General features: G+C 45.9%; 1 protein-coding gene across 3 annotated transcripts in view; it reads right to left on the minus strand.

The window, feature by feature from the left end:
• Positions 1-10,624, minus strand: part of STAG2 (STAG2 cohesin complex component) — a 71,860-nt gene extending 61,236 nt beyond the window's left edge. Inside the window, exon 1 of one of the 3 annotated variants that reach the window (XM_035112443.2) lies at positions 10,246-10,624. The gene's annotated coding sequence lies outside the window, so the exon portion shown is untranslated. Of the gene's footprint in view, positions 1-7,155; positions 10,013-10,245 lie in introns of those variants that run through there. The other 2 variants (XM_035112445.2, XM_035112444.2) reach the window with 2 other exon arrangements.
• Between the last annotated feature and the right edge of the window lie 2,152 nt (positions 10,625-12,776).

Raw genomic sequence — 12,776 nt, forward strand, 5'->3', positions numbered from 1 at the left:
CGCGACGGGGTGATCTCCCGTTGCTTGGTCCCATCCCAGCTCCTGCCAACCTAGCAGTTTGAAAGCACGTCAAAGTGCAATTAGATAAATAGGTACCGCTCCAGCAGTTTCCGTGTGCTGCTCTGGTTTTGCCAAAAGCAGCTTAGTCATGCTGGCCACATGACCCAGAAAAACTGTCTGCGGACAAACCTTGGCTCCCTCGGCCAGTAAAGCGAGATGAGCGCAACACCCCCAGTTGATCGCAATTGGACTTAACTGTCAGGGGTCATTTACCTTTTAAAATCCTGCTAAACTGCTATTTGGGGGGGGGAGTGAGCAAGCACTGTATCCTGCACCCCACTCATTTTCCTTACAGGTGATCTGCAGAATTTTAACCTTCCTAGATGGGCTCCTTGTGCTCAGTTCTGATTGTTGGATCATCTAAAGGAAGGTGTGTATGGTTGTTGTTTCTGTCTATGATTCCACATTCAGCTAAGTACAGTGGTGCCTCGCAAGACGAAATTAATTCGTGCCGCTAGTCGCTTTGTCTAGCGATAATTTCGTCTTGCAAAGCACGGGTTGCCGCAGCAAAAAAAAAAAACCGCTAAAAAACTTTGTCTTGAGAAGCGCAGCCATTGAAAACTTTGTCTTGCAAGTCACCAAAAACATCACAAGACGCTTTCGTCTAGTGAGTTTTCCGTTACGCGAGGCATTCGTCTTGCGAGGTACCACTGTAAATGGTTATGGAAGCCTACTTTTACCATAGTGCCCCTAGCTAGGCTGAGGTAGCTGAGGTGATGGTGTTGTTAGTTTTGGAAAGAAGACAGAGCACCAGAGTATGCTGCTTATAGAAATGTTTAGCTAGATGTATGTCAATATTTTAGTGAATTTAATTTAGTTGCCTCCAATGTGCATCATGCCTTTCCTCTAAGGCACGGGTGTCAAACACAAGGCCCGGGGGCCAAATCTGGCCCACCAGACCTCGTCATGTGGCCCGCCGAGCGCCCCAGCCAGCGGGACCCAGCAGCGGGACCTTGCTGCTGAAGCACCGCGCCGACAAACAGCTGGGGCCAGAGGGGGTAGAAAGGCGGCCAGAGCAGCGCTGCGTGGAGCGCCCCGAGCCACAGCAGGAGGAGGAGGAGACAGCTTGCCGGGTCAGTGCCCGGCAGCGCCGCACGGAGAGTCCCGAGCCTCTGCGATGCAGCAGTGCTCTGTAGCACTTTGAATCCTCCTCCTCCTGCCACGGCTCGGCGCCTGGAAACGGCTGCTGCTGCTGAAACACAGACAAAGCACCCAGCAGTGCCGTGTGGAGGAGGAGGATTCAAAGTGCTACAGAGCACTGCTGCGTCCCAGAGGCTCGGGACTCTCCGCACGGCGCTGTCGGGCACCGACCCGGCAAGCCGCCGCCTCTGCCTCCTCTTGCCTCACCTCCTCCTCCTCCTGCCGCGGCTCAGCCTCATAAACATGAGCTCAGCAGCGGTTCAGCCTCACGGACATGCAACTCTGAGGCTTTACGCACTTCTAAAACGGACCCCCGCTGCCTCACGCTGCACGGGAAATGCTTTTTGCCCCTGGGTCCCTTCGCACTCTTTTCTGGCGCTGAATCAAGGCGGCGACCCCCCCTTCCCTTTCTTTCTTCCTCTCTCTCGTTCTTATTCTTTCTTTCCCTCTCCTTCCTTCCTTCTTTATCTCTGTCTTCTCTCCGTCTTTCTTTTTCTTTCCTTCTTTATTCCTTCTTTCCTACTCTTCTTTCTCTCACCTCTTTCCTTCCTCTCTCCCTCCTGCTCAATCTTTTCTTTTTCTTTCTTTCTTTCTTTCTTCCTTCCTTCCTTTCTTCCTTCCGTCCTTCCCATCTTCCTCTCCCTCATTCTTATTCTTTCTTTCCCTCTACTTCCTTCCTTCTTTCTCCCTTTCCATCTTCTCTCCCTCTTTCTTTTTCTTTCCTTCTTTATTCCCTTCCTTATTTCCTACTTTCTTTCTCTCCCCTCTTTCCTTCCTTCCTCTCTTCCTCCCACTCCCTCTTTTCTTCCTTCCTCCCTCCCTCCCCTCCCCTCCCTCTCCTCAGAAACATAGGATGCTGCTTTATACTTCTGGCCGTTAAACCCTGGAACCAGGAGAGCAGCTCCAGTGAGTCAACCTCAGCCAGTCCCTTTGGTGAAGGGTGGTGGCTCACTGGCAGAACATCTGTCCTGCATGCAGAAGGACCCCAGCATCTCCAGGTACTAGTAGCTCTGCAAAGGTCCTGCATGAAACCCTAGCGAGCCTCCACCACCCAGTGCAGTTACCAAAAATCATTTTTCAATAAATTGTACAATAATTGTACATTTGAATATCTACTTGCCATTATTCTGACTATGTTTCTGCTTTCAGAGCTAGTTATTACTTACATTATTACAAAAAACTGTAATAATTGAATGCAATGACAATAATTTATGATAATAAAGAGTGGACACATAGTCCTACAGATACAACCGGCCCTTTGAGGGTGACCAAACTGGTGATGCGGCCCCCGATGAATTTGAGTTTGACACCCCTGCTCTAAGGAGATCAGGGTAACTTCCATAGTTTGCCCCTTCCCCCTTTGTTCGTTCACAGTAAGCGATATGTATAAGCTATGGCTTAATGTCATGTGTGAACCAGGCTAAAGTGCATGAACATCTGGAGGGCAAAAGCTTGTCTACTCTTGCCCTTAAACACAGTTTAAGAAAACTACCTGAAAATGGCTTAATGCATTTGCTGTGCTTTGCTTTACTATGCAATAGTTTACCCTAAACTGGGATGGGTAACATTTTTGTAGAAAGAGGAACACAATTATATAACCAAAACAGCTAAAAGTATTGAAAACACCCCTAAAAATGGGGTGGAAGAGAACACACTTCACATATACAATCTCACCATCCACCCAAACTAACTCAAATACAGAACTGCTCATTTATTCCCTTTTTTTTCTTCCCATTATTTCTCTTCCTATCATTGCTGTGCCCTGAGAGATAACACATTATTTCTCTAACAGCATGTTGCTGTTATGCTGCTTCTTTCCCCATTTTTATGTCTCCTCAGTATATATTGTGCTTGGTTGCATTCACTGACTATTTGGATAGTGCAAATAGTCAGTGCAGAATTATTGGTTCTTGGGGCAAGATGGGCAGAAATAAGCCTCCTCTTTGATAGTTGCAACGCTTATAGGGGCTATAGAGCAACAAGCACTCAATAAGCAAATGAGAAAGGAATTAGAACACTACCACTTAGCTTGAAATAATTTTAAAGCAATCATTTCTCATGGTAATATTGGTCCATAAGTGGTGTAAAAGTGGTTGTGATAAGTCTGCCTTGGCTGATGAGGTGTCATAAATACACCAACGATATATAGATTATTTCTTCATAGCACCTGAAATCAGGAGTGGCTGTGCAACCCCTGGATTAGTGCCTGAATGTAGTGGTTGACTGCATGGTGGCTAATAAACTGACTCTGAAATATGTATTTTTTGAAATCCTTCCCTGGACTCATAAGATCTGCTGGGATCAGTAATAGCCCACTACCTTGGGAGGATCAAGACAAGACAGAAACATGTGGCTAGTTTGCCATAGCTGTTTGTTTAAAAATAAACAATTTATACAGTATTGTCATATATAACAGCATTGTTTTGAGACACATAATATCACAGTTCCAGAAACACAGCTTCAGCTAAGCATATTATCTGAGGAAGGCATTTCTATACAATCTGTGTGTGCCCTAAGATGGTGCTCACCATCAAAAACTGCTTGAACAAGAAACTGACTTTATTTTTTATAGATGAATGCAACTGCCCATGTGTTCAAAACAAAACAAACAGACTCACAACCATGCGAGTAATCACTTCAACTTTCCATAACCTGGAATGGCACTCTACAATATTACCAACCTTCAACCATTCTACTCTATCAGGAATGACCACTGGCTGAATCAGCAACTCCTCCCCATTCCCGCTTGCAAACACAACTAATATGAAAAGCCAGTACAGTACTGGGTAGTAATTAAGAGTGCTGGTCTTAGACCAGGGAGACCTGGTTCAAACACCTATCCACATTACTTTGGGCTATTCACTAATGTCTCGAAAACTCACATTGTCAAGTCAACCATCAAACACATGAAAAATACATTTCCCTTCACACACATTCAACACATGGTAAATATGTGATCTGGCAACAAATGTATAGGGTGTATTTTCCTGAAAATTCAGCAGAATTGCATAGGAATTGAGGCTATCAGACATTATCTTCCATCAGGGCAACTATATATATTATGAGAAACAAAAGGACAGTAATTTACTGAGTGAGCACCAACTGTTATGAAGTTCATAGTCAGAAACGTTTGACAAATTTGAGCATAAATTTGACATCATCTGCCTCCAGGGAAAAAGGGAGGGGGGAACTGGCAGAAGAATGTGGTATCAGGGAAGTGGTGGTCTTGAGCAAAGCAATCCTAAGCAAGAAGACCATCATTTTATTTGAATGTTCCCTTTCCATAGATAAAACTACAGTATGCTGAAGTGCCTAACAATAGAAAAAGAATTTCAAAATTACGAGACATAACAACAATAGTCAGAAATAAAGCATATCAAAAAGTACATAACCAAATTGAACAAATTCCACATAAATAATGAGATTTTAAAATAATTATGTTGTTTAGTCGTTTCCGACTAAACCAGTGTTTTTCAACCTTTTTTGGGCAAAGGCACACTTGTTTCATGAAAAAAATCACGAGGCACACCACCATTAGAAAATGTTAAAAAAATTAACTCTGTGCCTATATTGACTATATATAAAGTATATATATAGTATATATATCCAGTTCTTTCCTTGTCAAAAACTTGTCCATCACTGCAAGTGCGGTAGAGCTTTAAGGGCGGTAGAGCTTTAAGATCTTGGCGGTTGTGAAGCTGCGCAGCCCCGCCAGTTATCGTGCGCCTAGTGACAAATGTATTTTAATTAAATTTATTTTTTATTGAATTTATATGCCGCCTTCCCACGGCACACCAGGCAACATCTCGCGGCACACTAGTGTGCCGCGGAACAGTGGTTGAAAAACACTGGACTAAACGACTATGACCCCATGGACCATAGCACGCCAGGCACTCCTGTCTTCCACTGCCTCCCGCAGTTTGGTCAAACTCATGTTCATAGCTTCGAGAACACTGTCCAACCATCTCGTTTTTATACCAAAAAATTATATCAACAGCAACAAAATCCCACAAGCAATACCCCAACACAATAGTCTGCTCAGCCACCTCAGCTTTTGCAGCTAGAGTCCATCAGGGCACTGCCCACCCAGGCAAAGTAGGAAAGGGTTATAAAGACAGGGAGCAGGTCTTCCAGGACTCACAGCCAAGATGATTATATGGCAATGTAAGCTTGGTGGTGCATCTTACACCTGCTAGTGAAATCAGCTAGGATCAGCATTACTTTGCTTTAAAATCCTCTCTCCACTCCAGCATACCCATTTCCCATTCTTGACACACACCCTTTTGCCCTCTACACCAGTGTAACTTCTATCGCCTTAATTTATGCCAAGAGAGCTTTGGCTGCTATACGTTACTTACAGGTGAAACTCGGAAAATTAGAATATCGTCAAAAAGTGCATTTATTTCAGTAATGCAACTCAAAAAGTGAAACAAATATATGAGATAGATGCATGACATGCAAAGCAACATATGTCAAGCCTTATTTGTTGTAATGTAATTATTTGTTGTTAGGTGGGTCAATTATAAATGGAATGTAATTAATGAAATGTAATAGTGATGTTTATTTTTGTATTATTGTAACTATTTGTTTTATTACTGTGGAATTTCTAAAAGAAAGCATTTGTAAAAATTAAAAGAAAAAAATAGTAAGTTGCATTACTGAAATAAATGCACTTTTCGACGATATTCTAATTTTTCAAGTTTCCCCTGTATACCAATTCAAGGCCAGTTCAGTGCATTGGACTATACGATACACCCTAACCTTTCCCACTCAGCATAGCACTGTTCTGAATTGCACTGTGAATTCTGATTATAATTTGTTTGATGTTAAAGAATATGAGAAAAAATAATAAAAATTTATTTGAAAGGAATTGCACTGTGAATTCTGCTCCTGGGGTTCACCAGAGCAAATATCTTTCTCAGGAATGTATATATTTGCCTATCGAAGTTCTAAAGCAAGAGCCATGGAAACTAGAAAAAACTAGCAAGAAATTGTTCTTCCACAACCCCCAAACCCTGAAAAATGCCACTGGTTTGATCAACCTATAGGCACCCTAGTTTTGTCTCACAAAATTCAAAAGAGTAGCCACATTAGTCTGTTCCACTAGGAGCAACTAAGAATATAGTGGCACTCTACAGACTAACCCATTTATTGTGGCATAAGCTTTTGTGGACTTTGCCACTTTGCCATCTCACTTTGCCAGATCTCTTATACAGTAAAGGCAAGCTCTGGTTCAGAAAAGCTAATGCCACAATAAGGTACCAACCAGACTCTTAGTTGTTTTTACTCACAAAATAGCAACTAAATACTAAGCACTCCAGATTACAGAGCTGTTAATAACTTTTCAGCATTTTGTACAAACATATTTGACACCACAGTTCGGACAAAGTGTTACCTAATGTCAAAAATGGCCCTAGTTTGAGGTGGTAAGGGAGCAGTCATAAAATAGGCTAGTGACACATGTAGATCATATCCAACTGAATGTGAATTGCAAGAGGAGCAGCAAGTTATGATTATAAGTTGTTCTGAACTATTTTAATATTGTGTTTCAATTGTTGTAGCCCACTTTGGAACCCTAGGGTGAAGGGCAGGATTAAGACAAGGAAATAAGAAAGGAATGGTGTTGGAAGAGAGAGCCAAAGAAGAGAAAATGAAAGGAATACAGTATAATCTTAAAAGTGGGTCACCTTTTGAGGTTGGGCTAAGACAGGCTCTAGGTTATGAAACCATGAAACATTATTAATCTATGGAAGTAAAAATACTGACCATCACTTCCCAGCTTGCTGAGAAACTTTTGGCTGTTTATAAACAATGCACTACGGAGCGTCGTGTCCTTTTATTCCAAAATATCATACCCTATGTCGAAGAGACACCACGTGGAAACTATTATATCTCCACAGCAAAACACCCCAAATCTATAAGCACGGCACACTACTGAGAGCAATCTTAACTTACAAAGCAAGCTTCTGTTGTGTCCTTAAGAGAGGCATAAGCTTTGGCTGAAATTCAGGACAGATGCTGTATCTGCAAGACTCCAGGTGATGTTTCTGATGGCAGCCCCAAGGTGTGGATTGAAATATCTCTCTCTACAGCGCACTTTCAGGGAGTAGGCCATAAATCATGCACTACTTTGTCCACAAACTCAAATGATTTGCATTCAGAAACACACGCGTGTTCAGATGTTTAGAAATCCAGCCCTTTCCTCAAGTGCACTTAAACCCACTTGCCAAGAATAGAAGATTCGGTGTCTTCTAGGGAGGCTGACGAAAGCGAGAATGCAGGGTGGGCGGGGGTGATTTCTGCGAGCATCAGAGCACAAGTCGGCTGCGGAGTAGGCCCCATCAACCAGGACTGTGTGACGCACTTCGGTAACCCGACTCCCCGCCCTCCCCCATGATGCTGATAAAAAAAAAAGAAAACTACCCTCCTTCCCCTAAGAGGAGGACGACGACAACAACAGATAATTTTGTTCGGCATGTTTCCTTCTCTTAACCCGTAGGCGTTGAGAGAACGGAGCTAAGCCGGCATCTCCATGGGGAAAGGGGACAGGACGAGCCGAGCCGAGCCGAGCCTCGGCTAGAATGAAACAAACATGGGGTGTGGCAGCCAAAAGCGCCTCCTCCCTCACCGCAGGAAGGGAACTACGTACCGAATAAGGGCTACAAGCCACGGTGTGGAACGCCTCGAGGGCAGCAGCGCCCGGGGAGACCCACAGTTGCTTAGGTCGACTGGCAAGTTGATCAATACCCTGCCCCATATATACATACTTGTGCTGAAACTGGACACAAAGAGGTTCAAAACAGAGCTTAGCAAATCTACAGAAAATGGAAAAAGCAGGCGGTAAAACTAACACATTTCAAAATCCAAGGGCAGCAAGTTCACGCTAGACACCGCACACCACCAAAAATCGGGAGTGGGAAGAATCTCACAAGGTTTCATCCACTTTGGGTCATTTCGCCGCCGCCCTATTTTCTGGGACACACACACACATACAAAAATGCCAGGAAGGGGACGTTTACGTCTAAGAAAATGGGACCAGTTCATACCTGGAGAGTAATCAGCTCAGTTTCTAAGAGTGTGGAGACGAGAGGAAAAGAGCGACAAGAGAGTATGTATCTAAAACAAAAGTGGCGCCAAAAACAAAACAAAAAAACCCAAAGCTATTAAACAGCCTCCTTCCGCCTCTTCCTCTCCTCCCACCCGGCAGCGGCCCAGCGGGGTTTCCAGCAGCACAAGCACACCAAAAAGTCACTTTGAACAGGGGTTTGGTTCCCCCACCATCACCACTAACAGTTCAAAGCGGCCACCATAAAACATAAAAGGCCGGAGGAGGGATGGGAAACATGTCTAAGGTTACAATCCTTGAGGTTTTTACTTGTGAGTAAAGGCTCTCTGAACACAGTACAATTTCCTTCTATGTAAACATGTTCAGGACATCGGGCAGTACATTCCTCACACTTTCAAAATGCGTGGAGATGAAGTGGGCAAGAAGCAAATCCCACGTTTTCCCAACAACTCACTTAAAAATCATTATCGATGTGGAAAAACAACTCGCGCAAAAGTTCCTCCCCGAACAGAGAGAAAGACAGGAGTGTTCACTCCTCCCAGTGCATCCATTTCCCATGATATACTGTCCCTTTGCCAAAGTCACAGGAGGACAAGAAAAGTTGAGGGTTTTCCGTCCAGCTCGAGGCATAGGCCCGCTCGAAAGTTTTTAATTCCCCAATATGCAAAAAAGGGAAATGTCATTTTCCTTCTCATCGCTTTGAAGTGGAGGGGGGGAACGGGGGTGAGAGAAGGATCGGAAGGCAGAAAAACCACTAAGCCTTCCTGATTTCTCTGCCACCAAGCGTGTCTTACAAGCGCCCCCGTAGCTTCCTCCCACGGAGAACCGAGAAGTCCGATTCGCCTTCTCCCAGCTTGGGGAGTTGAGAGAATCATTATTATTTTTACGATGTGTATACCGCCCTTCATGTACAGATCTCAGGGCGGTTCACAACGTTAAGAGGTTAGGCATTCGTGCTGCCGTTGTTGCTGGTGGTGGTGGTAGTGTGTGTGTGTGTTTTTTTTAAAAAAAACACCAACATATCCAACGAAGTGCCCTTTTCTAACACACACACACACTGCACACCCATTTCCATCCCCCCCCCCAAATAATCTGCTGGAAATCCTCCATCTTGCCAGCCGTAGCTCTTAATAGTAGACAACACAGGCTTGCATCTTATCCTCCTTACCTACCCTGGCAGCCTCCCCACCCCAAACAATTACCCCTGGATCGTTGTTTGGGGGGGGGGCAGAGAGGAACGGATAGGGGCGAGTCTCCATTTTTTGTGCCCGAAGGAGGCGGGCTAGGCCTTTTTCCTCTCCGGTTGAAAGGTTGATTGGAGAGAGGGGAATGGATGCAGAGAAAGAGGGGAAAAAATAGCAATTTAAAGCTGGAGCGATTTTTTTTCCTTGAGGGGGTTATTTCCGTCTTCAGGTTCGCTCCCTCCCGCCGCCGCGTCCGCCAAGGGAGCGCCGGGAAAGGGGGCGAGCGAATGAGGGGAGGCGGGAGGGCAGGCAGCGTCTGTGGGGCTCCTTCGCCTTCTTCCCCCACCATCTCCTCCTCCCTCTCCCTCCTCGCTCGCTCGGCCCCGCGTCCTCCATCTTGCCTGCGCTTGTGAGTTTCCCCTCAGACTCGAGCTGTTCCGAGGCCTGCCCTACATTCCATATTCAAAGAAAGATGGATAGGGACACCGATATTTCCAGATATCTATCTATATGTATTACACAACGCCGCCGTTGTTGTTGTTGCCGTTGGCTGCTTCCCTTTCTCTCCCCCCCCCCACCGCCCGCTGCCTCCTTCTCCGTACGCCCCCTCCGCCGCCGCTCAAAAAAATAATGTTTTTTTTTAAAAAAACATAAAAGATTTTTAAAACCCGCAAACAGGCGCGCGCGCCCTCCCCTCGCGGCGATTTGATTTCAAACAAACAACTTCCCCCCTCGGAATTTTTCCTCCTCAGAAAAATAAACTTCCAGAAGCTTCTACGCCACGGTCGAACTTACCTCACCCGGCAGGCCTCGCTGGATTGGCGGTGACGGGGTTCCTCGGGCCCTGTGCGCCTTTCCTCCCCGTCCTCTCTCTCTCTCTCCTCTTCCAAGTAATTATTGCTGTTCGCTTCTCTCCTCTCTTCTTTCCCTCTCTTGCTCTCACTTCCAAGGCCAAACAACTCGGGTCAGGTCGACCCCTTACCTTCAAGGCCCCCTCAGCGGGGGAGGGGGGTGGAAAGTGGGGCCTAGTAGGAAGGCCGAGAAGGGGGGGCCCTCGAGCGGGGCGTTGTGGGAGGGGGGGTTGAAGGGAGCGAAACGGGCGGATTATTTAATTTGGCGGTGGCGGCGGCGCTGGGGATTGTTTGGGGTGTTCGCAGCTCGGCGGCAGGAGAGCGAATGGAGAGCGCAGGCGCCACCTGGCGGCCACCGAGCACGCTCTCCGCTGCTGGGCCTAGAGCGGCATCTGCCGGGAGGACTCGGGAATGCAAGGGAGGGGGTGGGGGGTAAAGGATGGCATATAAGACACATTCTGGGTAAACAAGGTGCTGCGCGTGCGCGGCTCGTGCAGCCCTCTTTCTCCGACCCCCTCCCCACGCACCCCCCTCCTCTCGCTTTCCAGTTCTCTCCGCCTCCGCTTCGCTACGTCATCACTGCCATCGACCACGCCCCTGGCTGTTCCCCTGCGAGCGCGGGGGAGGCTCGAGTCCGCACGTATCGCCCAGAAGAGGCGGAGGGATGGTGATGATAATGAGCAAGGCGCGCCCAGGGATCCCGTGCAATACCCCGCCCCTCTCCACCCCACCCTGGGCAAAACAATCCGGAGGGAAGAGGAAGGAGAAGGAAGGTTGCCCCACCCCCAGCTCCGCGACAATCCCATGGTGCAAATAACCTGGGGTTTGCTTCTGAGTGCACGTGACCCCGAAATTAGGCTGGGGAAAAGCTCCGTTGGGCTCCTCCGGACTTACAGAATCATAAAATTGTGGAGTTGGAAGGGACCTCTGCAATGCTAGAAACCTCCAATGAGGCAGAGTCCACCACCTGCGGGAGGCCGGTTCGCTGTCCAGCAGCGGATTCCATCAGAAAGTTCTTACTGTTGTTTAGTCGGAACGACCCGACCCATTGGCTCAGGTCCCAGCCTCCTGAGCAGCAGAACACAAGCTTGCCCCATCCTCCATGGGACAGGCCTTGAGATATTTGAAGATCGCTTTAATATCTCCTCTCAGTCTTCTCTTGACCAGGCTAAAAATCCCAACTCCCTCAACCATTGCTCATAAGGCTTGGTTTTCAGACCCTTGATCATCTTAGTTGCCCTCCTCTGCACATGTTTCAGCTCGTCAATAATATCCCTCTTAAATTACTGCACCCAAAACTGAACACAGGATTGCAGGTGTGTTCTGAATAGGCAGAATACTGTACACTGGTCCTGAGCAGATGCATGGCTAACGCTTAGATACTTGCTTTGTGGAAGAAAATCCCATTGAACATAGAAGGGCTTGTTTCAGCATAATATATGCTTGGGGAAAATTAGGTTGTACATTTGCAGTGATTCAATATGCATTTCGCTGGGGCAAATGAGTGTCCTGAATTCCTGCTCTACTTGTTTTTATATGCTTTTATGTATTTTATAATGATTTGTTTTTGTACTGAACACTGCTTAAGAGATTTATCAAATATTAAGCAGTTTATAAATGCTTCTAAATACTTATTAATAAGTCCCATTAAACAGTATAGTTTGCTTCTTGAGTAGATCAGGCTGCACAAATTCTGTACACCTTTACATTGAGGGAAGTCCAATAAGATCAGGTTGCACAGCCGCTGCTGTGCTATGCTATACGACTTCCTTCTTTCCCTCCCATCTGCAGATTTCCTACTTTGAGCTCTAGCTTACATACACATGCTTCTTCCTATCCTCACAACAATCCTAGATGCCTGTTAGGCTGCTTGTTGGCCTAAGGGTAACTCAGTTCATTTCATGGCAAAGTAGGGGATTTGAACTTGGGTCTCCTTCCCAATCCTAGTCTGACACTAAACATTATGTCACTCTGTCTTTCATTTAAAGCAGGTACCTTCAACCTTTTCAGACCCAAGTCCAACTTTAAATCCAAACATGCATTTGGGGACCAAATTTTGGGGAGTGCTCCTGTTGTGACCCACATTGGATTAGGCCATAACCCACTAGTGGGTTCTGACCCACAAGTTGAAGGGTTTATTCCCCCCATAAGAAAATGAGTGCATAAGGATGCTTTCTCTTTATCGTGTAGAGTCTGATTCTGTTATTGCTGAATTGTGCTATCTTTGGGAACCTTTCTCTAACAGCTGAAAACAAAGGCGATTGCTTGCAAACTCCACACCGTTCAAAGGAAGTTGCATGTGAATATAGCAACTCCACCTTGAAACTCTCTTACTCTGTCATTACACTGTGACCTAACATGATTCATGGGTGATTAAAGCTACTGTGTGTTTTGAGTGCTTTAAGCTGGTAATACCAGATAATTTGATCACTTGTTGCACTTACTTGATATTTAAATAGCGAGGAAGCGCTAATA

Source organism: Zootoca vivipara, chromosome Z, assembly GCF_963506605.1.
Source record: "Zootoca vivipara chromosome Z, rZooViv1.1, whole genome shotgun sequence".
Classification (NCBI taxonomy): domain Eukaryota; kingdom Metazoa; phylum Chordata; class Lepidosauria; order Squamata; family Lacertidae; genus Zootoca; species Zootoca vivipara.